The sequence below is a fragment of the Rattus rattus genome, chromosome 8 (genome assembly GCF_011064425.1).
Source record: "Rattus rattus isolate New Zealand chromosome 8, Rrattus_CSIRO_v1, whole genome shotgun sequence".
Classification (NCBI taxonomy): domain Eukaryota; kingdom Metazoa; phylum Chordata; class Mammalia; order Rodentia; family Muridae; genus Rattus; species Rattus rattus.
In genome coordinates, this window is record NC_046161.1 from 114,621,903 (window position 1) to 114,636,103 (window position 14,201).

The 14,201-nt window shown below is 44.3% G+C and overlaps 1 protein-coding gene across 2 annotated transcripts in view; it reads left to right on the forward strand.

Moving 5' to 3' along the window:
- Limd1 (LIM domains containing 1) overlaps positions 1-14,201 on the forward strand; it is a 50,419-nt gene that overhangs the window by 25,516 nt on the left and 10,702 nt on the right. The window lies entirely within an intron of this gene.

Genomic DNA, 14,201 nt, shown 5'->3' on the forward strand with positions numbered 1-14,201 from the left:
AGAGGGACAAGATGCTCATTGCCCTGCCAGTTATCTCCGGTACTTCAGGGCCACACAGCTAGAGGACCATTGGTCAGTTGCATATCTTGTATAAGGTGATGAGTTTTGCTAATGGCAGCTGCTCGCTGTGGAGTCTGTCAGGCCTGATGTGTTAATGTCTGACTCATCATGGATTGATTCTGGCCTCTGCTGAAGATTAATGTAGAGGAGATTTTTTAAAAGGTTCCTCTTGCCTCCTTCCTTTTTCCTGCCCCTCCTTCCTCCTTTAAAAGTCGTCTCTAGGCCTGGGCCCTAGTGGCACATAGCTTCAATCCCAGCAGTCAGCACTCGAGGTGGGTGGTGGTGGGTTGGGTCTCAGTTCAGCCAGCCTGAGTTCCAGGACAGCCAGGGCTACATGGAAGAACCTTGACTCCAAGACAGAGAGTGGGAGAAAGGGAAAGAGGGAGACAGGGAGGGAGGAAAATAGAAAGGAAGAAAGTCAATCATCTCTTCGCTGGGTCATAGTGCCACACAAGGAACAATTCCTGTCATTTCTGTGTCTTAGTTCACATAATGAACCTTTCTCTAACAGTTCACTGCTTTCTCTGTGCATTCCACTCCATGAGTTTCATCATCGTTTTCAGGTGACTTGGCAAAGTGAGCCAACTCTGCTAGAGTGGAGAGTGGCAAGACACAGATGCATGTGAATGTATATCATAACATTTACATTCTAGAGAAAAGTAAGGAACAGTATACAGACAACACAAACATGAAATATGATTGGTAGGGCTGGAGAGATGGCTCAGAGTAACCCATTGGTTACTCTTCTAGAGGACCTGGGTCTGTTTCTCAGTACCTACAGAGAGGCTCCTAACTGTCTCTTAAGTCCAGTTCCAGGGAATCTGATGCTCTCTTCTGGTCTCCACAGGGACTCACAGGGCATGCATACAGCACACAGATATATGTGCAGGCAAAACATCTGTCTATCTGTCTGTCTGTCTGTCTGTCTGTCTGTCTGTCTATCTATCTATCTATCTATCTATCTATCTATCTATGTGTATGTATGAGTATATATGTACATATTATATATATTATATACATATATTATATAAAATAAAAATATTTTTGAAAATGTCATTGGTGGCAGGGAGCTGTAGCCCTGGGGACTTCCACTCAGATAAATCCAGGGCCTTGACTATACCACACACAAAAAAGAAAATTTAAGATGGATCAGTGTGAAGTAAAGTTAGAGAATTTATTAAGGAGAGATAAAGATTAGTACATACTTCAAATTTAAACATGGGCGGGGGCAGAGGAAAAAAAGGGAGGCAGGGAGGGAAAAAAGATATAGCTTAGTTGGTAGAGTTCTTGCCTAGCATGCATTCAAGCCGAGTTCAATCCCAGCACACAGATCAAGAGGTCCGGGTCATCCTTGGCTACATATTGAGTTCAAGAGCAACCTGACAACATGTTCAAAAGAAAAGTTATCTTTGGTCTTTGGCTCTTTCTGCTGTTTTTTTTTCTTCTTTAATTTTTGAGGTTATACGTAATTACATCACTTCTCCTTTCTCTTTGCTCCTGACAAACACTTCCATATACCTTCTTTCCCTGCCTTCTTTCAAGTCAGTAGCCTCTTTTTCTCATTAAATGCTGTTACACATGTGAGTGAGTATGTATTCCTAAACACAGCCTGCTGCAGCCTGTATGATGTTACTTGTATGTTTGTTTTTCAGGACTGACCGTTTGCTACGGGGTAACCAGTTGGTGTGCTCTTCCCTGGGAAGACTAGCAACTGTTTCTTAATTGTTGCTCTGTTTACCAGGGAACAAGTAGATATTTATTATTTCCTTTTTTGAAAAAAATTCAGGTAGTTATTATTTGAACTAGGAAAGTGTTAGCAGGCAGAAGCCTACCGAAGCCAGCTGTACCAAAGCCATGGTACAAGCTGTCATGGGCCAAGTGGCTGGTAAACAGGTGCATTGAGTGCTCACAGTGGAGTCTGGGAAGCCACGGTCAGGCACCATCATAGTTAGTGTTTTGTGTTTTAAGGGGGCTGCTTCCTGGTTCATAGGTGATCTTCCTGCCGTCCTCACAAAAGGGAGATGGAAGGTTTCAGAAGGAGGCTTCTCTCTGTCACCCCACGGCTCTGGCTTCCTTCACAAGGCTCCATCCCCCAACACCTGCCCCCTAGTACGAACACTTTGGACTCTGGCATCTCAGCATGAGAATTTTAGGGAAACACATTTAGTCCTGTGTAGATGTGTCAGCCATTTTTACCTGCAGTTGGTTGAATAACATCTATTCCTTAGTGCACTGCTTAGGTTGCCTCACAGGGTGGCGCACAGACACAGTAGACTAAGTTGGTATCTAGGCTTTTTAAAGCTTTGAATGTAACTCACAGTGTATTCTGGTTTGAGTGTCTTTCCCCTCCAAGACTCATGTTGACATGTGATGGCCTACGACATAATTTCTGGTATTTGGAGGTGGGGGCACCTAGATGGTGGATGGCGTTAGGGTTGTCAGGATGGGGCTCCCCAATTGCTTTATAGTAAGAGGACAGATCTCTGTCATCCTGAGATGCCTTGTGCTACCTTTGGCCTCTGTAAAGTCCCCTTTACCAAGAAGACCCTCATCAGATATGGCCTTTCCACCTGGGACATTTAGAATTGTGAACTGAATAACCTTTTTTTCTTATAATTTATTCGGACTGTACTATTCGGTTACAGCATAGAAAACAGACTGGCAGCTGAAGATAATGTCAGAAGTGCACCTTGCTGCACCTTTGTCCTAACATTCAAGGACCGACACACGCAAAAGGAGTCAGAGGATCACAGTGCCAGTTGGAGGTCACTGAGGAGCAATCTTGGACTGTGACCAAGGAGCCTTAGCATGTTCTGAGCATTGGTCAGGAGGCCTCACATCTCTGTGGAAATGAGAGGCAGGCAGTAGGCTCTCTCTCACCTACAAACGAGGCATCTCAGCAAGACCAAGACAGACTTTGTCTTTCTAGGTGTGGGCACTGTGACAAGTTCTCATGCACAGATCTGCACACTCACCCACCCCTGACGAGTGGCCGTGTTTAGTTCATTTTTAGATGTGAGAATCACATGACCACCACAAAGAACAATTTAAGGGCAGAAGAAGCCCATTGCTTAGCCTTGTTGTGCATCTGTCTTCTTTCGGTGTTTCCTTTCAGTTTTTATCCAAATCTGTACACATTTTAGGGTTGGGACCAGAATACATCCACAGCACATCCTCATTTATTTAGCAGCCACAATTGCATCAGTACTCACATGGCAACCTATTTAGTCACTGCACAGTCTGCAGTCTGGCTTATGAGTTACTCAGTGTCTTTGTTCAGTTCCTTTTTTTCCCTCTTGGCGGGCGTTCCTTCCCAGAAATACGCTTTCAGGGAGTGGAAACGTGAGCATCTGTGTGGGTTGTTCAAGTTCTCTTGTTTCTTAATGAACTCCTCAGCCCTTGAGTGTTTGGTTGCCATGGAGACATGCGCTGTGGTCTTACTTCTCCTTGCTCATGCCCTACCCACCTGTGGTGGCTGTGTCCCCAACAGGATGCTCTTAGGGAGCTGTCGGCTCACCCTAAAGGAGAAGGCAGGAGTGGCCTAGGCAATGCTGGCTCACGCTGTCAAGAGACTTGGCTGAGCACTCATCTCTGGTGGTGCTGGGGTTGGAATAAGAAGAAAGGAGTGTGCTGATTTGTGGCGGTTGTGTGGAGTTGGTTCCCTTTGGCACATTCTGGAGTAGGCTAAAAGGGAGAAAGTAGGCAATGCCTTATATAACCACCCCAGACAGTTCGGATCCAAAAACATAAGATTTTTGTTGTTGTTGGGGTTTATATGGTTGGGGTTATGTGAGAATAGACATAGAGGCCAGGGGAGAATAGGTGTTGTTTATTGGGAGCTGTCCACCTAGCTTGTCTTCTCCTTTTAATGCGTATTTTGTGTGGGCAAATGGGTAGACTTGCACATGCTACAGTGTAGCTGCTTGTACAGTAACTTGTAGGGTTGTTCCTTTTTACCCTGTGGCTTCTGGAGAGCCATCTCAGGCCATCAGACTTGGGGGCCAGGATTGTTTACCCACTGAGCCATTTTGACCACCCATCTACCCTGTGTTTTGAGACAAGATTTCTTAGTAGCCCAGGAATCGCCAATTAGGCTAGGGTGGCTGGCTGGCCAGTGAGCCCCTTGGACTGTCTGTCCTCAACTCCCTATCACTGGGTTTATAACACTCCAAAGTGCCTGCTTTTTAATGTACATTTGGGGATCAAACTCAGGTCTTCATGTTTACATGGCAAATACTTTCCCAACTGAATCATCTCCCCAGCCCAAGACGGTTCTTGTCAGCCATTTTGTTTTCCTTACAAAGTCTCAATCTGCCTCTGGGATCCAAGGCCCTTTTCCTGAACTTTGAAATTGACCTTGCCAACCCAGCTTTGGAAACACATATTCTGAGTTAGTGGAGCTTAAACTAACAAATTTGTGGCAAGCTGGCTTTCTCAACAGAGGCACTGTAATATTCCTAGATAATTCCAAGGTGTCACTTCCAACTTACCATGGTGTGATGCTCAAAGTGCCTCACTGTGACCTTGACTTAGTTCAGGGAGTTCTGCTGTTGCCCTCACTTTAAAAAGCCAGCCTATCTTATTGAGTATATCATACCAAACAGCTTGATTAGCTCTTGATCAGAATCTTGTGGCTCCTCAGCCCTTCCTCCTCACCCCTGATCTCAATTTCCTTTGTTGAGCCACAGGAGGGAGCTGGCACTGGGTGACCATCCTGCCTTGACTTTTTTGACCAAGTTGCTGACTTGGGCAGGGCCTTGTGACCACAGGCTGGGTGTGTGGTCTCTTTCAAGTGACTATGGAAAGTAGACTGGATAGTGAGTCCCATTTGTCCCAGCATTCTTCACTGTGTTGACACCTAAGTGTGACCTGAGTCAGCTAGATCTGAGAACACCGAAGGTCAAGAATGTAAGAAGGGAAGAGAGGCAGGAAGTGAGAGAGTGGGCCAGAAAGAACCCAAAATAGGTTGAAGCTGGGCAGAATGCGCAGGTCAGGAGACCCAGGAGGGGTGGCCAGAACCTGGTGTGTTTTCAGAGTCTTTATGCTCTCAAGGGTATACTAGGCTAGATGACCAGGCCTGGTTTCCCAGGCTAGACCTGGCTGGCCCAGGGAACATGAAGTCTCCAACTGTGAGAGATCATCAGATTCTTTGTGCTTGTTAAATGATTAGTATGGGAAATATATCCAGGCGTCACCTCCACTTGCTGCTGCATATCCATTCTAAGCACCTCATGTTGCACAATTGTATGGAAATTGTCATTTTTTTTCCTTGTCAACTCAGAACACAGAGAGGGGAGTCTCTTGTCTCAGATGTCACATCGGGTGCTGGAGTTCCACTCTTAGATATCCTTGGCTCTCTCTCAGTTGTCTAAGTGTCCTTCCCTGCCCTGTCTCTGAGATGTCTTCTTAAATAATTTGTTCTTCCTCTGCTTCTCTTCCTCCCTTGCTTCTCCTGGTCTCTTCACTAGTGTCTCTGCACCTGTGTCTGTCTCGTTGTAATGTGTATCACCATGAAGCCCTCAACCCATCTTCTCATGCCTTTGTGTCACTTCGCAGCCATTTTCTTTTCATATGAGGGGATGTGGGGTCTTGGTGTGAGTAGGGAGTTAGAAAGTGCTCAAGTCATATTGTAAACTAGAAGGGAAAAATCTTACCATGTATGTGGCAGACAGCAGAAGGGCTGAGGTTGGATGTGGCCATGAGACTCAGCATCCAGGAACAAGGAGTGCTTTCAGGGCTCTGAACAGCCTGGGAGTCTGGCAAATACAATTCCTGGACACAGGCCATGGACCCTTCCCAGTGGCTAGAGCAAAGCCATTCCACATCAACAACACTCCCTGTAGTGGTCACTGTCCAGCCTTGTGCCATGTGGACACCGAGAAGGAAGTAGCAATGTAGAGCATATAGAAAAAGAGGAAAATAGTGGTGGGTATAATTATTTTCCTCAGGTAGATTTCATTTAAGGAAACTTAAGGTCACTAAGGGGCCTGGCATTGGTAACTTATGACAGTAGCCTAACAGGAGCTGGTATGGTGCTGTCTGCCAGGATCCTTAATTTCATCTTTTTATATCTATCTGTCTGTCTGTCTGTCTATCTATCCATCTATCTATCATCTATCATCTATCTATCTACTATCTACTAAGGAGTCCAGGGGCTAGGTAATGCCTAGTGACTCTTTACTGGAAAGAGACAAGGACAGAGAAAGGTAACTCCAGGCAAGGCCCAAATGCTTCTACCTTCTATGTTTCTGCCCTGGACCTTGGTTTGCTACGCTTCATGGCTGACACCTGTTATCCCACCACTCACATGGCTGAGGCAGGAAGACTGAGAGTTCTAGGCTAGCTGAGCTAGAATAACATGCTATCTCCAACAATAACAATGAAAAAAATAGTATTTTTCCCTGTCTTACCTTGTGGTTAGCAGTGTGCTTTAAGAGCTGACCTACTCTGCACAGAGCTGTTTGAAGAGGCAGATCAGACTGATTTTGTGGTGATGCAGCAGTCAACCTCCGAGTCACAGGTGATGTCAAGTCCATGGAATGAACTGGTTCAAGATCTAGAACTGAGCTAACTTAAGTTTTTAAAGGCAGGGTCTTACTATAAGCTCACACTGGGCTTGAACTGAATTAGTTATGTGAAGCCATCCTCAAAGCTGTGGCAGTCCTTCTGTCTGCAGTCCTTCTGTCTCAGCCTCCCGAATGTTAGGACTGTAGATGTGGACCACCACACTTGTCTTAGAACCAAGTTGTTCTGAAGATTTATTCATGTATTAGTTTTGTGCGTGTGCGTGCGTGTGTGTCTGAGAGAAAGAGAGAGAGAGAGAGAGAGAGAGAGAGAGAGAGAGAGAGAGAGAGAGAGAGAGAGAGAGAGAGCACATATATGTGTGGGTACATGTACCTGTGCATGTATGGAGGCCAGAGAGGATATCAGATCCTTTGGAGCTGTGGTTAACAGGCCATTGTGAACTGCCTGGCCTGTTATGTGGGCTCTGGGTTCTGAACTCTGGTCCTCATGATTGTATAGCAAGGGACTTTAACCACTAAGCCGTCACAGCCCAGAACTGAACTTTTCATGTTACTTTATTTTAATTACATTTATATGTAAATGCTCCCATGTGTCTGTTAGCCGCTGTTGACAGCACAGACAAACTGATCTAGCTGACCACTGACTTCTACTTCCTTTGATGAGAAACTCATCTCCTTGCTGGGAAACCTTTGCATTTTTTCACCCATCAAGAAAACATTTGTAGTGAAGTCTTAGCCAATGACCAACTACTTTTTTAGACTTTGTTATATCATCCCTATTTCTAGAAGAAGAGGGTGCTGGAAGCCTCGTCTTACTAGTCAGATTAAATGACTGGCCTCTGCGTGGCACCCTCATACTGTCCCTGTCACTCATCCACAGTGATTTCATCTGTCGGGGTCCTTACTGGGAGCCCAACCCTCCTACCCCCAGCACTGAGGAAAATGTCCTTAGCAAAGGCCACTTGAAGAAGTAGGATTAGGAATCATTTTGTGGGACAATATAGATGTCGTACAACTGTGATCTCAGTGGCCATCAATTACTTGGAATATACTTTGAACCATTAAAGTTTCTTTAGTTAAATTCACATGTAGATAGCCACACATGGCAATGTCTATGTGCTCCTCCGTCATGTTCCATACTCTGAGAATTCTTATGGAGCAGAAATGGAAAGAGATTGTGTATTGTGAAGAGACTTTTGACTTTGCCCTAGGAAGACCTTGTTGGATTCTCAACTCTAATAACTCCAGCCTTTAAGGTTGACTTCTTTAGTATTTATTTAATCCGCCAGCAAAGGAAGACTCAATGAAAAATAAAGTAAGTTAGGCTCAAATTCCTAAACTGGAAGGTTGCATTATTACAAGATTAATGAAGTAACCTGTGCTACCTACTTCCTGACAGTAGGGGCTCTCCTTGGGATGGAGTGCCTCAGTCTGTCCTACTCTTGCCTGGATTTAACACCACCTAGTGGTAGCTCTGTGCTCAGCTGTGAGCATCTGTAGTCCTGGATCTCTAGGTGAGTTTTTCTGGCCTGCTCTGGAGTGACTGAGCCTGGATCAAGCATTCTTTGCTTCCCTGCTCTCCAGACTGGCTGCTTGGTGTTTCCTGGCTTGCTCCCTTCGTGCCTCCTTTCTTTAAACAGGTAGCAGTTTTAGCTTGCCTCTAGGTCTGAGTTAGACCAAGAGTCTATCCAAATATGTGCTATTAGAGAATTCTGATTACACCCTATGACAAAATGTAACAAGGTTTCATTTACCTTTACAGTGTGTAAAGGTTTCTGTAAACAGTGAAAGCTTCATTTGCATTCACTGAGGAATGGAGAATATAGGCTTGTGTCCTACAAAAATTAGGACTGTGGGGTGGCCTAAAGAAGCTGCTGGTTGCCTTCAGAATCAGATGAAGCTGTCCACTTACTACCTGGACGAGCCTAGGATTCCTCATTTATGATGTTTTTGATGGGATTATCTCAGCAGTAGAGCACTTGCCTGTCATACAAAGCTCTGGGCTCCCTACCATTACTGGGGAAGCATATGTTTTCATGGGAAGAAAGGAAACCCCCAGAGTTGAGAGTGTTTTTGAGGTTTCATGTAAATCACAGGAATAGTCAATTCTGGTGTTTCTGCTCTGTTCAAAGATAGTGACAGACACGTGCTCTATTTCTGCTCTTTTCAGGGATAGTGACAGACACGTGCTCTATTTCTGCTCTTTTCAGGGATAGTGATAGTCACGTGGTCTGTTTCTGCTCTTTTCAGGGATAGTGACAGACACGTGCTCTATTTCTGCTCTGCTCGGTGATAGTGACAGACACGTGCTCTATTTCTGCTTTGCTCAGTGATGGTCATAGTCACGTGCTCTATTTCTGCTTCACTCTAGTGAATCATTTCCCCAATCTCAGAACTGGAGTAGGAGATGACTTTTAGGAGAAATGACTGTTAAGTTCCTTGAAAGGCAGGTGACAAGACAGACTCAGCAGTGGACATGTGCAACAAGGCTGAAAATTCTTCCTTTAAAGACAGAAAGCCCAGGCTAAAAAGGTGTGTCAGGGGTTAGGAGTACTCAGTGCTCTTCCTGAGAACCTGAGTTCAGTCTTAGCACCCATGTTGGACAGCTCACAAGTGCCTGCACCTTCAGTTCTAGGGGATCTCCATATGACATACATACACATACATGTACACATGAATTTTAAAAAATAAAACAAATTTTTAAACATTAGAAAGACTGTACCAAGGCCCCAGGACAGGAAGAACAGTTGGCATATGGTGTTCTTACTCTGACAAGATGAAGCAAGTAAATTTGAAGACTGTATACAGTTTCTGACCTGAAGTGAGGACTGAGGCTCAAGTTCTTTGGTGCAGACCCATTTCCACCCTCTTGGGTCTCTGGGAGGGGGGTGCTTAATGTTTAAACTGAGAATAGAGAAAAGCCAGACATGTCCTCCGAGCTGCTCCCTGAGCCTTCCTGTCTGGGCACAAGACTTCTCAGCTCAGGGCTGGCAGCAGGAACAGTTGCCTAGCCAACCTGTGGTTTTAAAGAGAGCAGTACTTAATATCCAAGGCCATTCAAGGCTGCGTAGTGAGTTCAGGACCAACCTGGGGTTCATGGCAAGATCTGGTCTTTAAAAAGGAATCATAGTATCACCTGCTTGTTGTTAAGCATTTGGTGAAGCATAGGAAAGAAGAAAAAGGCAAACCTGCCTCCATTCTACAGGGGCTGTGCATGTACATACATACACATACATGTACACATGAATTTAAAAAAATAAAACAAATCTTTAAACATTAGGAAAGACTGTACCAAGACTCACCAAAGACCGTCTTCTTTACATGGCTGAGGATAAATCTTACTTTTTCCCTTTTCATTTATATTATGTTTTTTTTTAATTAATAACATAGCCTCTTAAAAGCTAAGTATTTTTCTGTTATACATACTTTTAAAAAACAAAAAAGTGTACAAAGTGGAAAATGAAATTTTTAACTCCATTTGTCAAGTATGTTAGAAGAACATAAAGTAGAAAGTAGCTTTCACCTTACATTTCCACACTGCTGGCCACTGTTCCCCTCCACCCTCTTATGTGCCAGTGGGGTGTGACATACTTACTAAAATGGAATTGTGCCAGGAATACACATGCCCAGCTTGCTTTCTTCACTCACTCATGTGTTCTGACTCTCTTTTTATAGCATAAGCGTTTTCTGGTATCATTAAAACATTATTTATGAGGTATTTTAAAAAGCTATGTAACAGTTCATCAGTTAGATGCACTCTGTTTTATGCAATCGCTTCTTTGAGTAAATATTTATTTTTTTATTCTGTCCCAAAGCCAAGTCAGCCTCCTGGAGTTAAGATAAGCATCTTAAAGGTTTCCTTTCCAGGAAGAGTTTGCAACTTTACTCCTAGCTTAGGAAACTATGCAGTGACAGGGATAGTAAACACGTCACAGTCCTTGGTGATGTACACATGATCAGCCTCTACCTCCATTGTGTTTGTTTGCACACTAGGAGGTTTAATACTTTTGAATAGTAATGGCCTTTGTAGGTTTTAGAGTAGAGCTATTCTTCCCCCATCTGTATGGGTGTTGGGCCAAATGCTTTATGTGTACCACCTTCATGCTTGGTGCAAATGGAGGCCAGAAGAGGCCGTTAGATCCTCTGAACCAGAGTTATTGCTCTCTGTGAGCTGGCATATGAGTCCTGGAAGTGGAACCTAGGTCCTTTCTAAGAGTATCAAGTTCTCTTAACTGCTGAGTATAAATAGAATCTCTTATAAGCATCACTTTCAATAAAAAGGCTATGAGCTGAGGCAGCATTAGAAGGTGGAACATCTGGCAGAGAGAGAGAGAGAGAGAGAGAGAGAGAGACAGAGAGAGAGAGAGAGAGACAGTGACAGAAACAGAGAGAGACAGAGAGACAGAGAGAGACAGAGACAGAGAGACAGAGAGAGACAGAGAGACAGAGACAGAGAGAGACAGAGACAGAGAGAGACAGTGACAGAGACAGAGAGAGACAGAGACAGAGAGAGAGAGACAGTGACAGAGACAGAGAGAGACAGAGAGACAGAGACAGAGAGACAGAGAGAAGCACACACACACACACACAGAGCTGGGGGGGGGGGGGTCTGGGAAAGATTCACACTGAACTCTGGAGAAGACAGTTGCATAAACCTGAGAAAAGGTAACCTGCCATGTGGCACTCATAGAATGGAATAAACGGGATCTATACGTTGTGGGCTAGTTGAGAAATAAGCCCTAGCTTCTGACCTAGGCAGTTATTCATAATAATTCAGCTTCAGAGTCCTAATACTGGAAAGAAAGTGGCTGGGTAGAAATCTCATGGTTACAGCAGGGCCATCTCCCCAGCTTCTCTACTCCTAGTAAAACCAAGCATTGGTGTCCAGCTCAGGTTCTTTCTCACGTCCTAGACCAGACTCCTGGAAACAGAGCTGGTGTTTGTTGCAGATGGAATGAAGTCCCATTTCCTGGTGGCAGCACCCTTGCTCCCTCTAGTGCTCTGCCTTTAACTACAGCTCCTGTGATCTTTGGTTCTGTCTCTAACTGGTTCATCCTCTGGGAAGTCTGAGGACAAATCAGGGAAACTTGGGTGCTCCATAGATGAGATTGGACCAGGACTCAGTGATCAGTGTGTGACTTGATCAAAGGACAAGTGTCAAACTCTGGACATGTTTAACTAATGTTCAGTTAATGATGTGGATAGACCCAGTGCTTTAATGTGGGTCAGTGAATACCATTGAATATTGATCTAGGTTCTTCTTTGGTTTACTAGTTCTTCTATCTCCAGGGCATTGAAGATGCTTCTGTTTTCTGGAGATCACGCTATGTTTTTGCACATGGATTTTAGTAACTATGGCTCCTGACAGATGACTCCTAGGGTGGTTACTTCTTTGAATACTCCTCCAGTGGTCACCCTATTTAGTAAAATTTCTTTTGTTGCTAGGTATGTTGGTCCACACCTTTAGTCCCAGCACCTCAGGAAGCAGAGGCTGGCAATCTCTGAGTATATATAGAATCTCTTATAGGCATCACTTTCAATAAAAAGGCTATGAGCTGAGGCAGGATTAGAAGGTGGACCATCTGGCAGAGAGATTTCTCAGAGTTGGAGACCAACCTTGTCTACAAACTAAGTTTCAGGCTAGCCAGGGCTGCATGGTGTGACCTTGTCTTGAAACATACTTTTCCCTTTTTTGCTGTTGTTGTGATTTTGTTTTTTAAGATTTTACTGGGTAGCTCAGACTAAATTTGAACTCCAGATCCTTCTGCCTCTGCCTCATGTGTTGTTAAATATTTTTAACCCCAGTCTGGGGTTTTTTAATCCCATCTTTGACTATTTAGTTCCTTGAGAGAAGGCACACACCTCCTTCAGATTTATAACAAGCCTCTGTCAGCACAAGAGCTGGGCAGATATCCATCCTCCATGTCGTTATGCCTATCTCCCAGCCAATAATCTAGGCTGCTCTTAACTCCAGTTAGCCAGCCCACATGGCCATTATTTTAAGATTCTTACCCCATGGTGTCTTCTCCTTTTTCCCCACCTTCTTTTCTCTCCTTGAGGTCTCTCCTACCCCAAGCTAACCAAGACATCCCCCATCCCCCCACCCCTGCCTATCTCTCTTCTGCCCGACTATAGGCTGTAGGCATCTTTATTCACCAATCAGGGATAACTTGGGGGGCAAGGTTACATAGTGCCTTGGCAACCAGGCTTTGGGGGGCCAGTATTTAGCATTACAATATAAGCAAAAAAACCCAAACCTTAATATCCAGAGTGCTGGAATTGCAGGTATGCTTCACCGTACCTAACCAGATTTACTACTCTCCTATTTTATGAAATGAAGATAGGATTTTATTGTGGTTCTAATTTACCTAACCTTGATTACAGGTAGAATTGACATCTTTTATATGATAGGTATTAGGTTGCTATTAGTAACGAGATTATTGTGAAGATGATGTAACAGGCTGCTGCTTCTCCTTGGAATTCACGATCCTCCTTCCTTGGCCTTTTCAGTGCTTGGATGACAGGCCTGTGCCACCTTGCTTTGTCACATTGGTGATTTTGCTGTCAGGGTAGGTCCTTGGCCCCAGGGTCTTGACTTCATCCAATGCCAGGAAATCATTAGGCTTTTTGGGACTCCAGGGGACTGTGGGTTGTCTGCAGTTGGACACCAGAAGTACATAGAGTTCTCAGCACTCTAGAGCCTCACCTGCATGCCCAATAGAGGTGCTGTGTTTGAACTTGCCCAAGCATATGTCTTGGCTCTACACACATTGTGACTAAAGACATTGATTGAGGATGTTTTTCTTTTCTTTTCTTTTTTTTAAAGATTTATTTTTATTTATTTATGTATGTGAGTACACTGTAGCTGTCTTCAGACACACCAGAAGAGGGCATCGGATCCCATTACAGATGGTTGTGAGCCACCATGTGGTTGCTGGGATTTGAACTCAGGACCTCTGGAAGAGCAGTCAGTGCTCCTAACTGCTGAGCCATCTCCCCAGCCTGAGGATGTTTTCTTTTCTCTCTTTTTTTGTTCTTTGTTTCTTTTTTTCTTCTTTCTTACGTGTGTGTGTGTGTGTGTGTGTGTGTGTGTGTGTGTGTGTGGTTTTTTGAGACAGTGTTTCTCTCAAACCCTCAAACTCACAGAGATCACCTGCCTCTGCTTACTGAGTGCTGGGCCTAACTTCATGTTCCATGTGAGAATGTTTTTCTAATCAGTGTTTCGGCCATTTAAAATCAGAAGTCTAATCTAAGAGTTCATGCTTTGAAGTCCCATACTCCAGACCTCACCATTTACATCAAGAGAAAATTCAACACATCCTTCCCTTGTGGGTTTCTGTAGTTACTATTTTATAGCATTCTGGTAGGTTGTCATGGGTGACTGTCCTTAGTGCCGCAGGAGAGACTGCTGCCAGTGCCCTGTGCTGCTGTGTGCCTCCTCTAGCCTGTCACTAAGGTGCACAGACATTTTTCTAAGCAGTGGGCTCTAACTTGTGGTGATCCTTTTGGCTTTGCCTTCAAATACTAGGATTATAGGTGCCCAGCACCACACCCACCTAATATTCTTTAATAAAAACTCTCGTTCACAGTTGATATTTCCTATGTGTGGTTAGAGTT